Source organism: Tamandua tetradactyla, chromosome 25, assembly GCF_023851605.1.
Source record: "Tamandua tetradactyla isolate mTamTet1 chromosome 25, mTamTet1.pri, whole genome shotgun sequence".
NCBI lineage: Eukaryota > Metazoa > Chordata > Mammalia > Pilosa > Myrmecophagidae > Tamandua > Tamandua tetradactyla.
In genome coordinates, this window is record NC_135351.1 from 6,915,957 (window position 1) to 6,939,563 (window position 23,607).

Below are 23,607 nucleotides of genomic sequence, written 5' to 3' on the forward strand. Positions count from 1 at the left end.
GATTGTTATAGGACAGCAGAGAAAGTTCATGAAGTATTTCTGCCATGACTTGTCTTAGTTTGTCAGAGCTGCTATGACAAATACTATACCACAGGTTGGCTTAAACAGCAAGCATTTATTGTCTCACAGTTTCCAAGGTGAGAAGTCCAAAATCAGGTGTCAAGAAGGCCATGATTTGTCCCCAAAGTCTGTAGTGCCCTGGTGCCGCCTTGCTGCAATCCTTGGCTTACATTTACCTCTTTGCCTCTTCCTGTTTCTGCTGATTTCCAACATGTCGTTTTTTCGGGTTACATAATTCATTATAACCAGCATGGGGATGACACTTAAAAAACGAGTCATTATGTCTGGCATCGTAAGTTATTTTCTGTGGAAGAGCTTGTTCTGGTGATTCTGGGCTCTCTAACTCCTGCTTACCTCTATGGCTCCCGAGCCCAAAAAGAGTTCTCCCTCTTCCTTGAGAAATAGTAACAATAACCGTAAAGCTAACACTTGCTATGGGCGCAGCAGCTTTCATGTATCTGTCCATTAAATCCTTGCCACAATTCTATGGCACTATTATTCATCCCATTTTACCAATATGAAAAGTGAGGCACAGAGAGGTTATGTAACTTGCCCAATGACACACAGCATGAGAACTCAGGCATGTGACTGCAGAGTTCCTCCCAAGGAAAGGAGCTAAGTGTACCTCTGATTAGCAGGTAGGCCTGGGGCTTGTGGGTGTCTGGCCCAGAGGCATCTGTTTTCTGATGAATGGAACCCATGCAGATAAGTACGCCAAGGCCACTGTGATCTCTTCTCTGTACAGTGCTCTGTTACCTAATTTTAGCTCTCCAGAAATGAAAATACACTTTGAATAGACCCTGCCGTACCTTAAACGAGCAATGGGCCTCCCAGCCAAGGGTTGGCGAAAAAAAAAGAGCACAGATATAGAGTCCGGTAAGCAATCTGATTTCCCTCCCCTGCTGTCTTCTCCCAAAATTCATTTCTAATTAAATTGCTAATGTCAGAGCTTAAGAATAGAGGGTCTATTTTAAGGGCAATCTGTTTATAAAATTAAGTCACCATGTGAGGAGGTAAAGGTTTTTGACGGGAGGAAAAAAAGAGAGTGAGAGCAAGAAAGAATATCCTTTGACTGATGAAAAGCATTTCTGTTGAAACAGTGGGGGGGAATCAACAGCGTACAATTGGAGCAGAATCTCCATGTTAAATTCCCCGCTCTTTTACTTTCCCTTGCTTCAAAAGGCGATTGGTGTTTTGTTCTGTTTTTAATGTTTTTATACAAATATTTTACGCACATCCCAATCTCTCTGGCAAAGAGATTTTGTAATTTTAACAAGAATATAAAGTACCCTCTCCTTCTTACCTTTGCATGTAAGTGTCTCCTTAAAACTACTGTCTGAAAATTTTCCTGAGTGAAGAGCATGTGATAAGTCCAGGTTGAGTGATGAGAAAGTGGTACCCTGAGTATAGTACTTGTATTTCCTTGGCAGTGAATTCAAAACTCAATGCCTAAATTGCATTTTAATAACCTCCGATTAGCAAAATGTACTTTTTCCCTCTGCTTCTAGTAAACAACTGACCCCATTCTCCAAGGCACACTTTTAAATGCAGAAAACATTGCTATTCACTTGAAGCATACAGACACATTGGAAATGTTTGCATCTTGCAATTCACATGACTTTTCCCTCGGAGGTGTAAACTGGATGTTACCATAATATCCCACACGTGGTGAGACTTCCAAGATCTGCCCAATGCCAGAAGGAAAGTCAGGCTTCCTTTAACCACATATAGGCCAGAAACGTCCAACAGAAACCCCAGAGGGAGGATCTCAGAGGGTCAGCAGGTCTAGACCAGACACCTGCTCGGTCTTTGGCCACCAGCCCATTCTTGTGATTTTAATACAGATAATGCAAGGCAGGTTTTCTGTTCTGTCTTACTTGGAGATTGGCCCAGTGGGAAATTCCCAAGAAAGGAAGGAGAGAGAAAGCTGAGCTGAAGAAGAGAAATCAATAAGAAAGGGAAAGAGGGAGAAAGAAAAGAGTGGGCCATGACTCAGTGATGCCTTGCCTTTATGTAACGTTTCACAGCTTTTCTCAACCGTCCCCCAAACATCTTACATGCCAGAAATATCTCCAGTCCTCAATCTAAGGGCCACAAAGCGGCCTGTGGATCCCCTGACAAACCCTTTGATCACCTTAAAAGAGCCATTTGAGGTCTTGTGTCTCCCACTGGATCCTCTAAAAGCCCTTGTCAGTTTGGCAAGATGGAGAAGCAAGTTGTGTTAGTTCAGATCCTCCAAAAGCAGTCATCAAGATGAAATTTAATATCCAAGGAGTTTATGAGAGGGAATGCCTGTGGGAAGAATAGGCTAGGGTTCAAATAGGAAGGGAGAGTCATGAAACCAGGATGCCAGTCTTACCCAGAGTGAGGGGGAGAGGGAGGGAAGGCTACGGGGAAGCATCATGGACCACCAAGCAAGCTAAGGAAGTTTGGGCAGAACTGTCATGGAGTCCTAGAGAATGAAGTTCTGAGATGTGCTACCACATGAGTGAACCCTGAACACATCAGATTGAGTGAAATGAGCCAGACACAAAAAGACATATATTCTATGGCCTCACTTATATGAAATATCTAGAACAGGAAAATTCCCAGAGAAAGAAACTCAATGAGGGGAAAGGGGGATGGAAAGTCAATACTAACAGGTACAGAGTTTCTGTTTGGGTTGGTGGAAAAGTTTTGGTAATGGATGGTAGTGGTGGTAGCACAACCTTTTGAATATAATTAATATCAAGGAATGGTATGGTTGAAAGTGGTTAAAATTGGAAATGTTACATTGCATGTATATTACCACAATAAAAAAATGTAAAACCTGTACACAAGTCCTTGTGCTGACACAGTGGTCCCACATCTCCTAGAACTGGACTGCTTTGGTGTCCCCTACCCCCCACAGAAGGTACAGCCCATGCTCCCCAGAAGTAGGAACCTGTAAGGCTGAACAGTTTCCTGTTGCAACTGTTCCATCAGTTCTGAAAAGCAGCTGTTGATTGGTCAGTTGAGAAGATCCCTTGAGTCACACCTTTGACTGACCAGCTACGAGAATGCAGACCAGACACTCACAGTGGTGGGTGTGTCATATGACTAAATCAGTGCCCTTTAGTTCTCTGAAGCCAAATTTCCAGCCCCCACACAGTCCCAAAATGTACCTTGGAATGGCATTCTCAAGAAGAGAATGTACCTATCTGTTCTGTACTTGGCCTGAAGGCATGGCATGGAAGGCAGGAGATGAAAACTGTCCAAAGACAAGACATGCCCAGCAAGGTGTCCCATCTCCAAAAGGCAAAATCAAAAGCAGATGTCATCTTGTCACCACTGCTACAGTGGAGGTGTGGCCTCTGGATTAACTTGCTGGGGCCGCCATGACAAATACCTCTCACTAGTCAGCTTCAACAGCAATTTGTCTCACAGTTTGAAGGCTACTAATCCAAAATCAAGGTACATGCAGCCAATTCTTTCTCCCAGAGTCTGCGGCATTCTGGTGCTGGCCTCCCAGCCAGTCCTGAGGTTCCTTGGCAGGCCTTTGTTGGGTGGCCATCTCTCTCTCCTTCTCTGGATTCTACGTCCATTTCCAGTTTCCTCTATTTAAAAGGATTCCAGTCTACTGGATTAAAGCCTGCCCTCATTCAGCTTAGCTTCACCTTAATGTCTTCAATGGTTCTATTTACAAATGCGTTCATACCCACAGGACCAGAGGTTAGGACTTGAGCCTCTATTTATGGAGGGCACAATTCAATCCCCAATAGCCTCTAACCAACCCAAAAGCCCTGAGGCCCCAGTGAGGAAGCCTCATACTGGCCTCCTCCTGTGGAAGTGGGTGGAGACTTAGCTGCTCCATTGCCAGGCGCCTCTTCAACTCTCCTGGGGAGGAACACGTTCAGGGGTCTCCCAAATCCTCCCCCCAAACCTAGGGCTCTGGTGGCCTCCTAGGGTACTTGTATGCACCCAGGACCAGCCTTTTGGAAGGGCTCACACTCAGGGTTGGAATCTAGAGTGAGCTTCTTTTTATATTTGTGCCCGGAATGCCCCTTGCCTCACCCTGTGCTACACCCAGTGGTCCACCAGACACCCTTAGCAGGTCTTAGAGTGGATCCCCTAGTCCATCCCACGTGCCAGAAATCCCCCCACCCTTCAAGGACTCCTCAAGATCCACCTCCTCCACGGACCTCCCCTGAGGACCCAGCCACCTCTTGTATTCAGCCCACCGCAGCCCTTTGTTCACAGCACACAGGTGACTTGTTCACCTAGCACCCTTTGGTTGTCATTTTGTGTGTGCACATCTCACATCTCCCCCAGGACTCCAGTCACCTTAGAGGCACACCCTATCCTCCCTCTCTACATACCTTTTGCATCTTCTACATTCTTTGGCTTTTCAGTAATTGAGGAGGCTGTGCGGTTGTTTCTTTGCATCTCTGGCAAGTTGCCAACACACTCCCCAAGGCCACTGGGGCTGAATCTCACTGTACTTATATTTTGAATTACGAGGAGGAGGATGTTATGGACAACAACCTGATAAAAGTGCATTGCAGAGGAGTGGAGAAGGTGTGCAGTCTGGAGACCAGGAATCCCACCTGTCAGCATTTGCATCATGTGTCTTCCCCTGGGAAGCCAGGCTTTATCTGTAAAGAATGTCTCTGGCCATCAAAGGCTGTTCATTGAAAAATGCTGTGCTTCTTGAGAGCTGTCAATTTGACTCACAGCTGCAGTGACTCTCCTGCAGAAATTCCATGGGACAAGGTAGGCTTAAGGTTAATCCCACCTTGTCTTGAAGAAAACTGACTTGACAAAGGTGTCAAAGCTAAGGGAAACATGCCCAGGACTTTGGAAGTGCTTCTCGTGACATTCCATGAGGATGACTCTGCAGATCTTCTGACCCCTCAGAAAATGGAGCTATGGCAATTTTTTTTTTTAATTTTTATCTCCTGTAAGCAAAAGACCAACAATGATCATGTGTTGATGTGTAGGGAGTTGGCTGTGAGTGGTCTGGGCATCTGTGATAACCTCTCAGAGAAAGATGGATGGTGGAATGGAGTGTCCCCCTCTAAATTTCCTGGGGGGTTGCATATTTGTCTAAAGCCACAGGTCTCCAAATTTCTTCTGCATGAGGATTGCCTGGGGAGCTTGTTACAAATGCAGTTTCCAGGGTCCCCCTTGCATTCTGTTCACCTGTGGAAGAACCCGTGGTCCAGGGCCATGCTTTGGGAAGTGCTGCTGCTGTACAACCAGGAGCTGCCCCAAGGGCCGAGGAGAAACCAAGCTCAGGGTCTCCCACCTCATAGACCTGTGCTCACCATTCTCCCTTTCTTGCCCACAGATGCCCCACTCCAGACACACAGCAGACTTTTAAGCTACATGAGAAATCTCCTTGTCAAGGGAGACCTCATAAGCAGCTCTGCCCAGAGGATCGCAGTCCGTGATCCTTGTAGCCTGCCTATACCTTGAAGCAGTTTCCGAACTTCTTCATTGTGGAAGGAAAAAAAGTCCCCCAGGGTGATCCCTCACTAGGAGCCTGGTAAGGCATCTCCATGTTGGGTCACCACGATTCATTCATGGGGCACCCCTCAGGCTAAGCACTCAGCACCAGCGCCCCACGGCCCAGGCATTCCCAGCCCCGGCAGCTCTTATCCTCCATATAGACTCCTGACTATGGTCCTTGAGGCTCAGCAGCATCAGAGATCATCTAAGAGAGCTACAACTGGGGTTCCTTGAATCTATTCTTAATCCCCTAAACGGAGGTTATACTTGAGAAAGGTTTGCACCAAAGAGTTGAAACTTGTCTGAATTACACAGGTCACTCCTCATATCCTATATAGAATATGAACATGGAAAACTCATTATCATTAAAATAAGCTTGTTTTTACATGCTTAATGATGAACACTGTGCAGAAAAGAACACATCCTCTAGAATCTTGATTGGGGATCTCCTTTAATGCCCCATTGCAGAACTAAGCTTTAAAGGGCAACCAAACAGGTAGTTTATAAACCTGGCATTCATGAATAAAAATAATGGCTTTTAAAATTTTCCTTTAAAAGTCTTATTAAGAAAATTTTAGGACTTCCGGAGAAGATGGCGGCTTAGTAAGGCGCGCGGGTCTTAGTTCCTCCTCCAGAACAACTACTAAAGAACTAGAAACAGTACAGAACAGCTCCCGGAGCCGCGACAGAGACCAGACACACAGCGTACCCCATTCCGGAACGGCTGGACCGGCTAAGAGACTCTGCTGCGGTGAGGTCCCCGAGAGGCGCACGCTTCCCCGGGCTGCGGCGGATGGCGGCTGGAGCCCCTCCCTCCCTCCTTCCCGGGCCGGCCTGGAGCTTTGGATCAGCGGTTCCCCAAGCCGTGGCGGCCCTCCTACATGCGGCTTCCCGGGCTGGCTGGGAGCCTTGGAACAGCAGTCCCCCAAGCTGCGGTGGCCGGAGATCACAGCCCCTTCCACACACGTGGCTTGCCGGGCCGGCTGGGAGCATCGGAACAGCAGTTCCCCAAGCCACGGCGGCTGGCGACCCTCCCCCACAGGCGACTTCCCGGAGGGAAAGGAAAGAGTCTCCAACAGTAGTAGAGACTGAGCCCAACCTAACACCAATAGTGGCATTAAGGAACAACATCTGACTACTAAAAATAGGCCCTCAGCTCAGGCGAAACTGATCAAGGCGGAAGTCACCAATTGGGCTAACTGAAAAAGAGGAAAGGGGCGAAACAGAGCCTTCTGCAGCTGTTTCTATGGAGGCTTCATTGCCTCTGGGCTCAGCGGTGGGATTACACAGGTAACAACTGCCCCGAACGCAGAAACAGGCTGCTTTTAGGGCTCTCTACCACCTGAACCTTCCCCACGGGAGGGGTGAAACGCAACTCAGGTGGAATCCCTCTCTCAAGGAATTCAGATCCCAGGACTTCACAATTTGAAGCCATTAAAATCAACCTACAACCTTTCCTCTGTCTCCATCACCCACCCAGCAGCAAGAGTCTTCCAAAGTTAAAGGAGCCACAACATCTTTTGCTGGTGGGACCCGCAGACAGACAAGCACCACATACTGGGCAGGATAAGAAAAACAGAGCCCAGAGACTTCACAGGAAAGTCTTTCAACCTGCTGGGTCCCACACTCAGGGAAATCTGATTAAATGCCCAGACGCCAGCAAAAAATAACAAATCACACCAGGAAAATTGAAGATATGGCCCAGTCAAAGGAACAAACCAATAGTTCAAATGAGATACAGGAGCTGAGACAACTCATTCTGAATATACGAACAGAAATGGAAAACCTCTTCAAAAACCAAATCAATAAATTGAGGGAGGACATGAAGAAGGCATGGGATCAACAAAAAGAAGAAATGGAAAGTCTGAAAAAACAAATCACAGAACTTATGGGATTGAAAAACACAGTAGAAGAGATGAAAAAAACAATGGAAACCTACAATGGTAGATTTAAAGAGACAGAGGATAAAATTAGTGAACTGGAGGATGGAACATCTGAAATCCAAAAAGAAACAGAAACTATAGGGAAAAGAATGGAAAAATTTGAGCAGGGGCTCAGGGAATTGAATGATAATATGAAGTGCACAAATATACGTGTTGTGGGTGTCCCAGAAGGAGAAGAGAAGGGAAAAGGAGGAGAAAAACTAATGGAAGAAATTATCACTGAAAATTTCCCAACTCTTATGAAAGACCTAAAATTACAGATCCAAGAAGCGCAGTGCACCCCAAAGAGAATAGACCCACATAGGCGTTCTCCAAGACACTTACTAGTTAGAATGTCAGAGGTCAAAGAGAAAGAGAGGATCTTGAAAGCAGCAAGAGAAAAACAATCTGTCACATACAAGGGAAACCCAATAAGACTATATGTAGATTTCTCAACAGAAACCATGGAAGCTAGAAGACAGTGGGATGATACATTTAAATTACTAAAAGAGAAAAACTGCCAACCAAGAAAATTTTAAACTTATACAGAAGTAGAGAGACTCGTATGAAGAATCTCCTTGCCTCCATCTACCATTTTCAACAACCATCGGCTTTCTGTCGTATTTGTTACCCCTCTCCACAGCACATACACACGCAAACACATATTCACAATACACTTTCTTCTGGAGCTTAAAGCCAATCCCGGACGTCATATCATTTCACCTGTGAGTACTTCAGTATGTGTCTCTAACAGAAAAAGACGTTCTAAGTATAACTGCAGCACCACTGTCCCATCCGAAAAAACTAATACCATCTGTCTTAGCCAGGCTGCTATGACAAATACCCCACGACGGGTGGCATTTGATTAGCTCACAGTGTGCAGCTAGGAGAAGTCCAAAACTGAAGCATCAGCAAGGTGATGCTTTATCCCTCGAGTCTAGAATAGTCCCATGCTGGCTGCCTGCAATCCCTGGGGTTCTTTGCCTCTATGCCTGACTCGTCATGTGGTGATGTCCTCTCCTTTCTCTTCCAGTTCCATCAATTTCCAGCTTCTGGCTCCTCCCGTGACTTTCTCTCACTATGTTTGAATTTCTTCTGCTCGTATAGGATTCTAATAATCCAGATCGAGACCCAATCTCATTCAATTGGGCCACACCTTAACTTAAAAAAAAAAAACTAAAAAACCTTTAAGAGATTCTGTTTACAATCTATCACAGTCATCTAAAACCCAGCTCATACTAGATTCTGTTCTCCTCCCATTGTCTCAAAACAATCTTTATACAATGGTGGCTGAAACTCAGAAGAGTATTGACTTTCTGGAGGATCACAGCCCAGAGCCAAAAGTGTTGGTCCCTCTCGACTTCCTGGCTGGAATGGCCCTTTCTCCCGATCGGGCACCCCACTGGCACCCCACCTGTCAATCTCCAAGCAGACCAGGGATCCAGGGAACACTCTCAGATACCCCTGGGGTGGGGATCCACCATTCACCCAGGTAGAACCTGGAGCGGGTTGGTCCTGGCACCAACTGGTCTTACAGGAGTTCCCTTTCTCACCAGAACAGCAGCCCTTTCTCCTCCCGCATTGCACATGGGCTCAGAGGTCAGAAAACCAGCAACACATGATGCTAACCCAGGGTGATTATTAGTGATTAGCAAGGTTGAAGGACCTGCAGTGTACTTAGAATGGGTTCGCTGGGTTCCAAAGTGGGGTGGGGCGCAAGGCACACACAGCGATTTACAAATCCAAATATAAAACTATCTTTCTTGGGAACGTTTAGACAACTGTGTGTGCAAAATCATTCGTGCACAGGTCATCAAGCAGGAAAAGTTAGTGGGGGGCAAACCAGAGCTCAACAGAGCCCAGCATGGCCTTTCAGACTTCTCGAGTCCTGTGCGCTAAATAATAAGATCTATGTTCAAACAGCAGGTACTTATAGAAATAACACTATGTGCTAATTATAGGCTAAAAAAAATAAAAAAGAAAGGAAAGCTTTCATTTAAACTGCATCAGCCCTGCTGCTAAAAATGGGTCTTAACACCTTTAGTAAACTCAGTTTACAGCAGGTATAAAATGTCAACTCATGTGCTTACCAGTATTTTAGGAATCCCTCTTCCCCTCCTATTAAATGAGTTCTCAATTCCAGAGGGATAGATTCCAAAGGCGGGGATTGTTGGGGATCAAAATCAAAGCCACCAAACGCCAATTTCCTGGTATTGATGCATGTGCTGAAGTTACAAAGTGGTAGCATTGGGGGAAGCAGGGTGACAAGTACTTGGGACCCCTCTGTCCTACTCTTGTTACCTCATGTGAGTCTATAATTATTTCAAAATTGAAAGTTTAAAAAGGTCACACACACAAAAAATCTAGGCTCAGAATCAGATCCCAACACTTATATGCAATAGCCTTTTGAGTATTGTCGATGTCATTTTTCCCACCTATAGACTGAGGACAAGAATATCTTCCTCATCTGGCTATTATGAAGGTGTAACAAGATCACATATTCTAGCCCAACGTGCCAGGCACTGCTCCAGGTATCACAGGTACAGCTGTAAACAAGTCAAACTAGGGCTCTTGCTCTCAGAACTTATCTTCTGGTTGGTGAAACAAACATCATGCAGAAAGGAAATATCAGACCAGAGTAAGTTCCATTCTGAGAATCTTTAACAACACTTTTCAATGAAGGGGAATGAGGTAGCAGGAGAGACCTCTTTGATGAGCAGATGATTAAGCTGAGAGCTGAAAACTCTTAGCGAGCAGTGCTTTAGGCAGAGGGGACTGCAAAAGCAAAGGTTCCAGGGAGAGTGCATGTTTAAGGTGTTGCAGGGGCAGAAAACAAAAGGCTGTGTGGCCAGGGCAGATAATGTCCAGACATGGGTATTGGGTACTGAGGGAGGGAGGGTCGAATCATGCCGAATTCCAACAGCTGTCTAAGTGAGTTAGGGTCCATTCTCATTATTACAAGCAAAAGCCATTAGAGGGTTTTAAACAAGGTGAGTCCTGCTCCAATTTGTGTAATATTTCAAAATGATTGCTCTGTCCACTTTGCAGAGACATGATTCGAATGGTTATGAAGAGAAGCTGCAGGGCAGCCAGGAGAGAAGGCAGCCCAAATGAGAGAAGACAGTGGATTACATTAGGATTTGAGCATTGGAGAGGGGAGAAATGGTGACCTTTGGAAGACATTTTCAAAATAAATCGAGAAGGACTTTCGGCTGGGCAAAAGGAAAGAGCAAAAAAAAAAGGGGGTACCTTTGGAAGACATTTTCAAAATAAATCGAGAAGGACTTTCGGCTGGGCAAAAGGAAAGAGCAAAAAAAAGAGGGGGTACAGCAACCCATTCTATCAACAGATGAACAGATAAACAGAATGTGGCATATTCACACAATGGGATATTCTTCAGCCCTAAAAGGAATGAAGTTCTGATACATGTGACAACGTAGGTGAACCTTGAAGATAACCATGTTGAATGAAAGAAGCCAGACACAAAAGGACAAAATATTATATGGTCTTGTTGGTATGAAATAATTAGGGTAAGCAAAGCCATACAGCCAGAAACTAGAATGCAGGTTAAACAGGGTCCAGGGGAAAGGGAGATTGGGAAGCTAATGTTTCATTGGAGTAGGGTTTCTGTTCGTGGTGATGGACGGATGGTGGTGATGGGAGCACAACACTGTGAATGTAATTAACACCACTGAATTGTCAACTTGAAAGTGGTTAAAATGGAAAGTTACATGTTACACAATGCTTTAAAAAGAAGGTGGAGAGGCCTGTCAAGAACAATGCCTATGTTCTGGGTCCCAGACAGGGAGTGGATGGTGGGTGGTATTGGCATATATTGAGACAGAAAAAGCTAATAGAGAAGTAGCAATAAGGGGGCAGAAAGATCAAGAGTTCTATTTTGGCCCTTTTAGTTTGAGATGCTCAAATCTAACTGGAGATGTCAAGATGGATTTAGAAATCTTGAGATCCAGGAGAAAATCAGGCTTCTGGGGAGTCTTCAGCATTCTGATGGCATTGGAAAAAGAGGAGGGAACCCAGAGCTGAGTTTTAGAATATTCCAGCATTAGAGCTCAGACAGAGGTGGAAAAGCCTGAAAAGGAGCAGCCAGCAAGAAAGCAGGAAAATCAGAGGAATGGAATGGAATGGAAACCTAAAGAAAAGCTTCCAAAGAAAGGAGGGGTCATCCATACCAAATACTGCCGAAAAATACAATAGGAAGAGTATAGCAGGCAACGGTGGTACTTGACAAGACAGAAGCTATCACTGAACTTGGGAAAAGCAGTCTTGGTGGTGCAGTGGACTGAGAGCCATACTGAGGAAGGTTCTGGAGAGAAGAAAAGGTGAGAAAGTGGAGCAGACCGCGTGAACTACTCTACTCTAGAAAGTAGTTTCTGTGGGAGGGAGAGCAGAGAAATGGAGTTGCAGCTAAACTGGCACGGAGATTAAACATGTGTCAGGGACATTAGATCATGCCCTTGACAATGATGTAGTCGAGAGAGATAAATTGATAAGCCTGGGCAGAAAAGCAAAGGTTGTTCAAAATTTTCATTTTGTTAATAATCTGGGTGAATATGCATTTATTTATATTGCTCTGTCACATAGGGAGTCTTTGGCTCAGACATTCTTTATTTCTCTGGTGCTAATGTAGAATCACACTTTTTAATATAAAAAATATCCAATTCCCCATTTATGAGAACACCACCCAAATGATTGGTTTACTTGCATATACAATTTCCTTTGATGTGCAAATTGTCACAGCCCTAAAATTTTCATTTCAAATGCTCCCTTTGGACACTCAGACAATGCATGGCCACCTCCCTTTTATGACCCTACTTTCTGATGAGTTGGATTACTCAGAATTCCCCCAAAGGACACATTGTTTCAGGCTGCTGAAACTTGGACATGCATACCACCGTCTGCCAGATTTGGCTTTTCCAACATGCTCACTCAAGGAACACCCCCTGTCACACTCTTCATAAAATCTCCTTCCCTAGGTCTGTATCGACTTCCAAGGATTTTTTCTTCCGTTTTTCTTTTTATATAGGCAATAGGGGACCCAAGAGAGTGTTATGAGCCAAGAATTGCAATTATGCCATTCTATGATATCAAGTTCCCTTTTAAAAAATCATGCAAAAATAAAGATAATGTGTTTGCTTGTAGAAAATACAAGCAATACAGGAAAGAATAAAGAAGAAATCAAAATTCAATTTTTTTTCCAGGGGTTGCAGTCTTTATTCCTTGCAGAAGCACACACACACACTCACATGCACGCACAATCATGCACACCACAGGGGGCTTCAGATCTTGTTGAAAGCTGCGATGTCGACACTCTGTACGTGCTCCGTGAACTTGGTGATCTCCTCCTCCAGCAAGTCCGTGCCCACCTTGTCATCCTCCACCGCACACTGGATCTGCAGCTTGTGGATGCCGTAGCCCACAGGTACCAACATGGAGCCTCCTCAGGTCAGTCCATCCAGCTGGATAGAGTGCACATGGGCCTCCAGCTGCCCCGTGTCTGTCCCGTCATCCCAAGGCTTGACGTCAAGGAGAATGGAAGACTTGGCCACCAGCATGGGCTTCCTGGCCGCCTTCTCCGCACACCCTCAAAAACAACCACTGAAAACATTTTATCATCCTCCAAAACCCTCTGTATTCTAGTTTCTCCTTCATAGATGAGACCTGTCCAAAGACCTGTAGCATGTCAGTGCAATTACTTTTAGACATATTTGCCTTTCGCTTACTAAAGTGATGCCACATAGCACACCTTATTTACCAAGGCTTCTCACAAACACTGGCATTGTAGAGGACCCATCTATGTTTGCGAAGGTAATGAATCAGAACACAATGGGCCATGAAACTTAATCATAGCCAGTGCGTTGACTTCACTTACAGAAGAAGCAATAGAGACTTAGAAATGACCTCACCTGTTCTGAAAGGAAAGCAGAGATCTGGAAAGTTCCTAGGTTTTGCTCCAAAACACAGCCAAATATAAATAATTATTTAATATCTGATGAAAGCAGCATTTCAAATCAATGTGGAAATATGCATTTTTAAAATATTGCTGAGATAATTGAAAATAATATAGAAAAAACTAAAGTTAGAGCCTTACTTCATGCCAGATAGCACATAAATAGCAGATAGAGCAAGAAGCTAATGACAAAGAATAAAACCATGTAAGAACTAAGAGATTTTATAGGTAAACATAATCTGGGGTTAAGAACAGAATAGCAAAGCCATAGATTTAAAAGGAAGGATCGATTGCTTGACAGCACAAAATGAAAACGATCCTTAAAAAGTTAAAAGGCAAAAGGGGGAAATATGTTAAAGTATTGAATCAATAGCCTTAACATACAGCATTCTTATGAACCAATGAGATGAAAGCACTAATTGAAAATAGGCAAAATGAAAAAGGTAGTTCATAAAAGAAGAAATACATGTTGAAAATATACATTGGATTTTATAAGACTATATGCGTTATAGGACTTAAAGTCACTAAGAGTTAAGAAGTGTAAAGTAAAATCAAGAAGACACCAGTTTTTTGCTAATGAGATTAGCAAAAGCTTAAAAGAATACCACCCATTGTTGATGATGATATATATATATATATATAAAAATAGGTGTTCTACACTTCTCGTAGAATTGTTTATGGGAACAACTTTTCCATAGGTCAACTTGGCAATTTAAGTTAAAAACCTTTCAAAGTCTTGTACTAATTTACTTGCCATCTTCAAAACTAAGAATTTGTCACACACACAAAAAGATTTAGGTATATGAGCAAAGATGTCAGCTATGGTCGTGTCTGGGGATAGAATTATGGGTTGTTGGTGTTTTTTGTTTCCCCTTTGCACTTTTCAAAGTGTGCTAAATTGGACTTACATCTCTGAATTAATAAATGAGTAATGCCAATTAAAGATGACAGATTGAACATTAATATTTACCCCCATTTTCTCCACAAACCTAACTAAAGTAACAGTGGAGTGATTTTTAAGGCATAGACCCATGAAGAACATGAGAATAGGATATTCTGGAAGGTGGAAAGTAAAGGAGAAGTAACTGATTTAGCAAACTTGAACCAACATGCAATCTGGCTAAACATCACAGATCTTCTAAAGGCTCAGAAATTGGCAGCACCATCAGGAAGATAAAGGGCTGAAATCAGAGGGTTTGGGTGAAAGTCTGTTTAAGATGCAGAAGATTCCCCAGCTTTCCTTTCCAACTCTAAAGCCTGTGTTTCTTTTTCTGCTGGCAAGGTAGGACACTGAGAATCTCTGGGCTAGGGATACTGGGCATAAGTGAGGACAGAAATACTGTACTGAAGAGAGGACCCAAGTCAAAATGCACAAAGTGAATATTGGGTTCCCCAGCCTTCTGCCCCTTCTTGACTCCCAGGTTGCCATCCAGGCTTATACCCTCCAGGCAGAAGATTCAAAACTTCTTCCCAGGGAAATCCAACCAGTCCAAGAGAAAATACAGGGTTTCCTTATGAAACTACGAAGCCAGAGTTCACGGTCAGTAAAGCCCTCTGCCCACCCCACCCCACCCCCGCCACCATCACATAGAGAGGGCTTCAAGCATATCTTTGGTGCACCACTCTAAAACCACAAGCAGAGTGGCAAAGACCCCCAGATATCTGAAGAAAGCATTGACCCTGTTTCACTGTTCCTAAGATGCAAACGTTTAAAATCTCTGAATGAACATCTTTGAAATCCAGATACACTTTACAAATTGACAGTATCGTAAAATTGTTGTCAATCACAAGGCTGCCAATGCAAATGGGCAAAAATACTTTTGTTGACACCTTGAAGTAAGGACAAGAAAGTACTAGCATCATTGAGGTGTCTTAGATTCAATAAAATGTGGTAATAAGAAAAGTTGGGACTAAAACAAGCTGGGAAAAGCAAACAGAAGAAAAAGCCTATTCAAGAAGAAAAAAAAAATCCTCCCAATTTATTATTACTACCCTTAAAGAGATAAAAGAAAATATGGTATTCATTTTAAAAATCTATGGAAAAAGAACATATACATAATTCTCAGAAATTAAGATGACAGCTCCCAATAGAAGATAAATTTCCCAGGGAGAAAAGCAATAAAATTACTCAAGAAAAAGTTCCCAAAATGGAAAGACATGAGTTCTAAGTTTAAAAAGGGCCCACAAAAAAAAAAAAAAAAAAAAAAGAGTGGGCCATGGTGGCTCAGCAGGCAGAACAATAGCCTGCCATGCCTGAGGTTTGGGTTTGATTCCCAGGGCCTGCCCACGCAAAAAAAAAAAGGGCCACAAAGTCCCAGAAGATGAACCAAAATAGACCCACAACGAAGCATATCATTGTAATATTTCAGAATATTAGAGACAGAGAAAAGACCCTAGAAACTTCAAAAAAGAGACCCAAATAAATAAATATGAGTTTCCTGAGCAAACTAGAAGATAATGGAGCAAATCTTCTAAATTGCTCAAGGAAAATGTTTGGGAACCTAGAATTTTATATTCAGCAAAACTATCAATTATCAGTTAAATGAGGGAATAGAAGTAAAGAGTTTTTCAGATCTTGAGGACAGAGGTGAAGGAATTGCCCAGGATGATAGATGCAGGCTGAATCCTGGATGACAGGTGTGCCACTTTTGTAATGAACAACAAGTACAGTTTGAAACATAAGAAGACCAAGAAGAGATTTCTTCAAGAAGATGAAACTGAATGTATTGAGAGATATGCCCAACTAGATGAGATGGCATTGAATTAGTGACAAGCATATAGAAAACCAAGTCAATGGAACACAGCATTTATTAGCTCTAGGGAAAACAAACAGTTGTAACAGAAAAGAAAAACAATTATTGTGGACTGCCTGACTCAGCATACAGAGTCATAATAAGCACTGAATAAGGAGCCAACCCAAATTGCTATTTCACTATATAAGAAGAATGGAGAAGATGAATTATGTGCTTTGGGTCAGATGAATAAAAGAGAAAAAAAATCCTTATATCCCATGTATGAAGCAAATATTTATTGTTCGATCTTTTTGAAAAAAATCAAGACATCTATTATTTGCAAATATGGATGTGAATGTTGAAAGAATTGGGTGAAAGTTGCAAGTAGATACTTCTTGAGAAGGACAGGGAATGTTATGTTTTGTAATCAGCCAGGGAAGATTATTTTGACAGGTACATTCTGTATATTACAGCTTTAACAAAAACAAAAGTTAAGAAAGAAAGGAAGGAAAGGAAGGAGGGAGGGAGCGAAGGAGAGATAAAGAAAAGAATGAGTGAATACGGGCAAAAGAATGAGTGAACACGGGCTTTGGAATCAGAGGTGGGTTTCACTACCAGGAATGTCACTCCTTAGCAGTGTGATCTTAGCCACTCACTGTCTCGACCTCAATATCCTCATCTGTAAAATAAGGGATGATCTACTTCCCAAGGCTGTTAGGATTCAATGTGATAGTACATTTGCAGTGCATTTATGGGCCACTTTGATAACTCTCCATAATCCCTTCACCAGCTGCATCTGGTCCCTACCTTCCAAAGAGTTTGGAATTTGAGAAAAGCAAATATGTGGTTGTTAGGTACTTAATAAACACGCGCTTTTTGTTTTTAGATTTTAAAAGAAAATCTCCAGGCTCATGGTTTCAAACATTGCATGGACCTCAACAGCATTTGAGGGACTTCCATAATTTCACCCATTTCCTGTCAATTCCCCAGGCCCTGCTCTAGCCCTCCCTACCCCCTGGCCTCAGCACCAGTAACATGAAAGAAGCACCAATCCCCACACATACCCTCCTTAACTAAGGAATTCAAAAGCTCTTTCTGGTCATAAATAATCAGCTATTACATGGAAGTGAAGAGAGATTTGTTCCTAACTGGAGATGTTTTATGATATACTCATAATAGGACCAAATGTATTAAAAAGGGGAGGGCTTCGGAAGAAATATGGACAGTCCTACAAAGTGTTTTAGGCTGGGAATATTCAAGGGATTTTCATTTCCAAACTACCAATAGAAAGTGATAAATTCGCCATCCCAATAAACTTACTGTCAGGGTTCTGCATAGAAACACAATCAACAGGATATATATGTTTGTGTGTGTTTGGCCAAACAACTGTAAACCTAAGCCTAGCCAAGATGACACATGAAATTAACCATCACACAATGCAATGAATATATAAAGAGATTTGTTATAAGGAACTGCCTCACACAATTGTGGGGGTTGGCAAGTTCCAACAACATAAGGCAGGCCAGAGGCTGGAAATTCTGATAAGAGATGTGTTGAAGTCTTGAGTACGAAACTTTAGGAGAGGCTCAGCAGGCTGGAAACCCAGGGAGAAGAAGAAGAGGATGAGTCTTGGAGACAAAATACCTTCTGACTCCTGTAACCCTCAGTTCTCTCTCTTAAGATTGTCCAATGGATTGGATGGGACCCACCCACATTATTGAAGGTTGTGTCCTTTTTTTCTTCAAGGTTCAATGAAATGACCCCCTTCTTATTTCTGGTTTTACTTATTTTTAGTCTCTCTTTTTTAATTTGTCAACCTAGCTAAGGGTCCATTGATTTTATAGAGCCAACTTTTGCTTTTGTTGATTCTTTCTATTGTTTTTTTGTTGTTCTTCAGTTCATTTATTTCTGCTTTAATCTTTGGTATTTCTCTTCTTCTATTTGCTTTGGGGTTAGTTTGCTAGAAGATCATCTCCTCTACTTAAAGTCAACTGGTTTTGGATGCTGTATTAGCTAGGGTTCTCTAGAGAAAAAGAACTAGCAGAAAATATTCGTAGATATAAAATTTATAACGTGTCTCATGTAACTGTGGAAACGTAGAGTCCAAAATCCGCAGGGCAGGCTGTGAAGCTGACGACTCTGATGGAGGGTCTGGACGAACTCCACAGGAGAGGCTCGCCAGCCGAAGCAGGAAGAGAGCCTGTCTCTTCTGAATCCTCCTTAAAAGGCTTCCAGTGATTAGATTAAGCATCGCTCATTGCAGAAGACTCTCCCCTTGGCTGATTACAAATGGAATCAGCTGTAGATCATGATTTACTTCTATGAAATGTCCTCATTGCAACAGACAGGCCAGAACTTGCCCAACCAGACACACAGGTACCACCACTTGGTCAAGTTGACACATGACCCTAATCCCATCAAAAATACCTCCACGGCAACATCTCGGTCAGTGTTTGACCATCAAGCGTATACCACAACATAGCTAAATTGATACACGAAATTAATCATTGCACTTATTCTGCAGTTACTATGTCCAGATACTGGTCAAATGCTTAACTGCATCTGAGTTTCTTTTCTCTATATCCTCCTGAGATTGCTTTTGATAAGTCACCAAGGACCTTCACTTGCCAAATGTGACGTCCACTGTTCTGTCCTAATCTCCTCAGGGTCAGTTGACATCATCTCCTTCTTAGAACACTTTCTGCTTCCTAGTTTCTATTCCTTACCATTCTCTCTACTACAACCAGCCACCTTAACTTTCTACTACTGAGACCACTGCAGCTGCCTCCCAATTACTTTCCCTGTTTTCAATTTTATGAATCTTATTTTTGGTTCAATTTCATGAATCTTATCTTTCAATCATACCCTTCAGTCTATCTCTGATCATTCTCCACTCAGCAAAGATGACTTCTCCTTTATTGTGGTCACACATATACAACATAAAATTTACCATTTTAACCATTTTTAAGTGTATAATTCAGTGGCATTAATTTTGCAAAGCGGGGCTACCACAATCCCTTCCATTACTAAAACTTTTTCATCATCCAAAACAGAAACTCTTTACTTTTTAAGTAATAACTCACTATTCCCCCTTCCCCAAGTACCTGGTAATCTCTAAGCTATTTTCTGTCTCTATGAACTCGCTTATTCTAGATATTTCATATCAATGGAATCATATGATATTTGTCTTTTTGTGTCTATATTATTTCACTCAGCATAATGTTTTGAAGGTTCATCTATGTTGTGACATGTATCAGAACTAATATTCCATTGTATGGACGTACGTTTTCTTTATCCATTCATCTATAGATGGGCATTTGGGTCATTTCCACCTTTTGGCTATCGTGAATAATGTTGCTATGAGAATTGATTCGTGAGTATCTGTCTGAGTTCCTGCTTTCAATTCTTTTGGGGTATATACCTAGGAGTGGAATTTCCAGGTCACGTGGTAATTCTATGTTTCACTTTTCGAGGAACTGCCAAGCTATTTTAGAGCTGATCTTTTGAAAACCAATCAGATCATCACATGCCTCTTAAAACACTTCAATGGTTTCCTGCTGCAATTAAAGTCAAAGCACCTACCTACAGGTGCTGCATAATCTGACCCTGCCTTCCTCTCAGACCTTCTCTCTCCACAGCTCCCATCTGCATTTAGGCTGCTTCCACCACACTAGTCTTCTCTTCCTGCCCCTCAAACACAGCAAACTCACCCTCACCTACTTGCTGATCCATCTGCCGATGGGTCACTGTCCCTTCCCCCACACCTGATGATGTCATTGCCACATTGCTGGCTGCTCCTTGTCTTCTGGGCGTCAGATCAAATGCCGCATTCTTAGAGAGGAGTGCCTGACCATTCCTTCTGAAGGACCTCTACCCTACCACTCACCCTAGCACCACCCAGCTTTATTTCCTTCGTGACACTTAATGATGAACAGAAATACTTATTTGCTTATCCAGTTATTTACATGTCTGTCATGACTTCAATGTAAGCTCTCTGAGGCTAAGGGCCTTGTCTACCTGGCTCAATGTCTGACTTAGAGTAATAATTAAATAGATATTATTTTTAATCAATTCATTTATTAATAACTAATAAGAGGAAAGATAGCCCAAGAGAGAAGGAATGAGAGGAACAAAAACAAAATACCCTAGAGGAAACATAATTATAGTGAACAGAAGAGACCTTAAAAACTTTCTCATTAATGTCTTCAAGAAAAGTAGTATTTTAAATACATGAAAAAAGGAGGAAACACAGGGTGTTTGCAATAAATCAGATAACAAAAATAACATGTTATATTTTAAAAATAGAATAGAAAGAATGAAATTTTCAACCAAAGGGCTAAAGGAAAGCATTGACCTCTCAGATTATAATTAAATATGCAGAGACAGAACAAAATTTTTAAAAAGTTCAAAGACATAAAAGGAGCAATTCAGAAAGCTCAGTATCCATCTAACAGATGTTCAAGAAACAAAGAACATGCAAGGGAGAAATTCATTAAATAAATAATTGTAAAAACATTTTTCAAGCAGAAGAAAGATGCAAGTGTCCAGAAATCACCCAATCATAAGAAGGATGAATTAAAACACACACACAGACCCAGAGCCATTATCATAAAATTTTAGAACACCAAATACAAAATTTTTAAAAAGAAAGAATGGTTGCTTACTAAGGTGTTTTGAAGCTGTATGTACCCTAGAAAAACAAGTTCTTAAATCTAATCCATTCCTGTGGGTGTGAACCCATTGTAAGTAGAACCTTTAGGTGAGGCTACTTCAGTTAAGGTGTGACCCACCTCATTCAGGATGGGTCTTAATTCTTTTATTGGAGTTATTTATAAACAGAATGAAATTCAGACAGAGAGAGAGAGAAAGCCACAGGAAGCAAGAAGCTGAAAGTCACCTGAACCCAGAAGAGAAAAAGAGATGCCACCATGTGCCTTGTCATGTGAAAAGCTAAGGACCAAGTCTTCAAGGAGAAAGCATCACTGATGCCTTGATTTAGACATTTTTCCTAACCTGAAAACCATGAGCAAATAAATTCCCATTGTTCAACCCATCCCACTGCATATTTGTTTCAGCTGCCCAGGTAACTAAAATGCAAAGCAACAAGAATCATTTAAGCATCAGACTTCTTATTAGCAGCACTTGTGCTGTAAGACAATCGACTATTGCCTTTAAAGGATTGAAGAAAAAATGTTTGAAACATAAAATTTGATATCTTCATGAGTTAGCAATCAAAAATGGGAAGAAGATGTAGACATTAATGTATGGACAAGGATTCAGATATTTATCATATGCGGATCTTCTCTGAAAGCATTACTCAATACATGCCATAGAAAAACAAGAAAGGGACGTAAAAAAGTGGAAAACATGAAGATGATCCTTCAGGCAAATGATGAGAAAGTGGCTGCCATTGATACCCTAAATGATGGTGAATTACAGAAAGCCGTCAGCTTGTTCACAGACGCCATTAAAAGCTGAATCCTCTATTTGCAAAGTCCCCTTTGGGGAATGGCGAGAAAGGGGGAAAATTCAATTTCCCCAAGTTGAATTCTTGATATTCTCACAAGCAGTGCAGACAACCAAAGCTATAGGCTGAGCCCCCAATCTTGAGGTTTGTTCATACGAAGCTTAACCCCATAAAGGATAGGTCAAGCCTACTTAAAATTAAGCCTAAGAGTCATCCCCAAGAGAACCTCTTTTGTTGCTCAGATGTGGTCTCTCTCTCCAGCCAATACAACAAGCAAACTCACTGCCCTCCCCCTGTCTGTGTGGGACATGACTCCCAGGGGTGTGAACCTTCCTGGCAATGTGGGACAGAAATCCTAGAATGAGCTGAGACTCAGCATCAAGGGATTGAGAAAACCTTCTCAACCAGAAGGGGAAAGAGTGAAATGAGACAAAATAAAGTGTCAATGACTGAAAGATCCCAAACAGAGTTGAGAGGTTATCCTGGAGGTTATTCTTATGCATTAAGTAGATATCACCTTGTTGTTCAAGATGTAATGGAGAGACTGGAAGGAACTGCCTGAAAATGTAGAGCTGTGTTCCAGTAGCCATGTTTCTTCAAGACGATTGTATAATGATATAGCTTTCACAATGTGAACTGTGTGCTTGTGAAAACCTTGTGCCTGATGCTCCTTTTATCTATCTTAACAACAGATGAGTAAAACATAGGGAATTAAAATGAATAATAGGGGGAACAAATGTTAAAATAAATTTAGATTGAAATGCTAGTGATCAATGAAAGGGAAGGGTAAGGGGTATGGTATGTATGAGTTTTTTTCTGTTTTCTTTTTATTTCTTTTTCTGAATAGATGCAAAGGTTCCAAGAAATGATCATGATGATGAACATGCAACTATGTGATGATATTGTGAATTACTGATTATATATGTAGAACAAAATGATCAAAAGTTAAGAATGTTTGCGTTTGGTGTTTTTTGGTATTAAAAAATTTTTTTAATTAATTAAAAAAAAAAAAGCTGAATCCTCGCTTGACCATTCTGTATGCCAAGAGGGCCAGTGTCTTCATCAAATCACAGAAGCCAGATGCTGCCATCCGAGACTGTGACAGAGCTACTGAAATAAATCCTGATTCAGCTCAGCTTTACAAATGGCGAGGAAAGTACACAGACATCTGGACCACTGGGAAGAGGCAGCCCATGATCTTGCTCTTGCTTGTAAAATGGATTACGGTGAAGATGCAAGTGCAATGCTGAAATAACTTCAACAGAGGGCCCAGACAACTGCAGAACATTGGAGATAGTATGAGCAAAAGGTGAGGAGCGAGAGTCAAAGAAAGAATAGAAAGAGGTAAAAAGGCTCGGGCAGAATCTGAGAGAGCCCAGAGGGAGGAAGAAGCCAGAGGACAGTCAAGAATTCGGCATGGCCCTTTTCCAGGTGGCTTTCCCAGGAGGATGCCTGGAATGGGAAAAGGCATGCCTGGAATGGCAGGAATGCCTGGGCTCAATGAAATTCTTACTGATCCGGAGAGATTCTTGCACCCAGGCAGGATCCACAGGATCCCGAAGTTATGGTGGCTTTCCAGGATGTGGCCCAGGACCCAGCAAATATGTCAAAATACCAGAGCGACCCAAAGGTTATGAATGTCATCAGTAAATTATCAGCCGAATTTGGAAATCAATCATAATGTCCTTTTAACAAATAAAGTCTTTGCTGAAGGAAAAGCAATGTAGATCACTTACTGAATGGCACAGTAATGCAAACCAGTGTACCTCTGACCTTCTCATCAAAAAAGCTGGGATGTTTTGAAGATAATCCCTACCCCTTTGTCCAAAATGCAGTTGACACATCTTGCAGTGGTTTACCACTAAGGTATTCATTCAGATAATATTTTACTATTAGGAATTATAAACTTTAACGCTTTTTAAACCTTAAAAATATTTAAAACAAATTAAAAGGGTATACTCATTCCTGCCCTTTTATTTACCAACACTT

General features: G+C 42.1%; 1 pseudogene; it reads left to right on the plus strand.

The window, feature by feature from the left end:
• Positions 1-21,518: 21,518 nt before the first annotated feature.
• On the plus strand, positions 21,519-23,299 carry LOC143668690 (hsc70-interacting protein pseudogene; annotated as a pseudogene).
• The last annotated feature ends 308 nt before the right edge of the window (positions 23,300-23,607 follow it).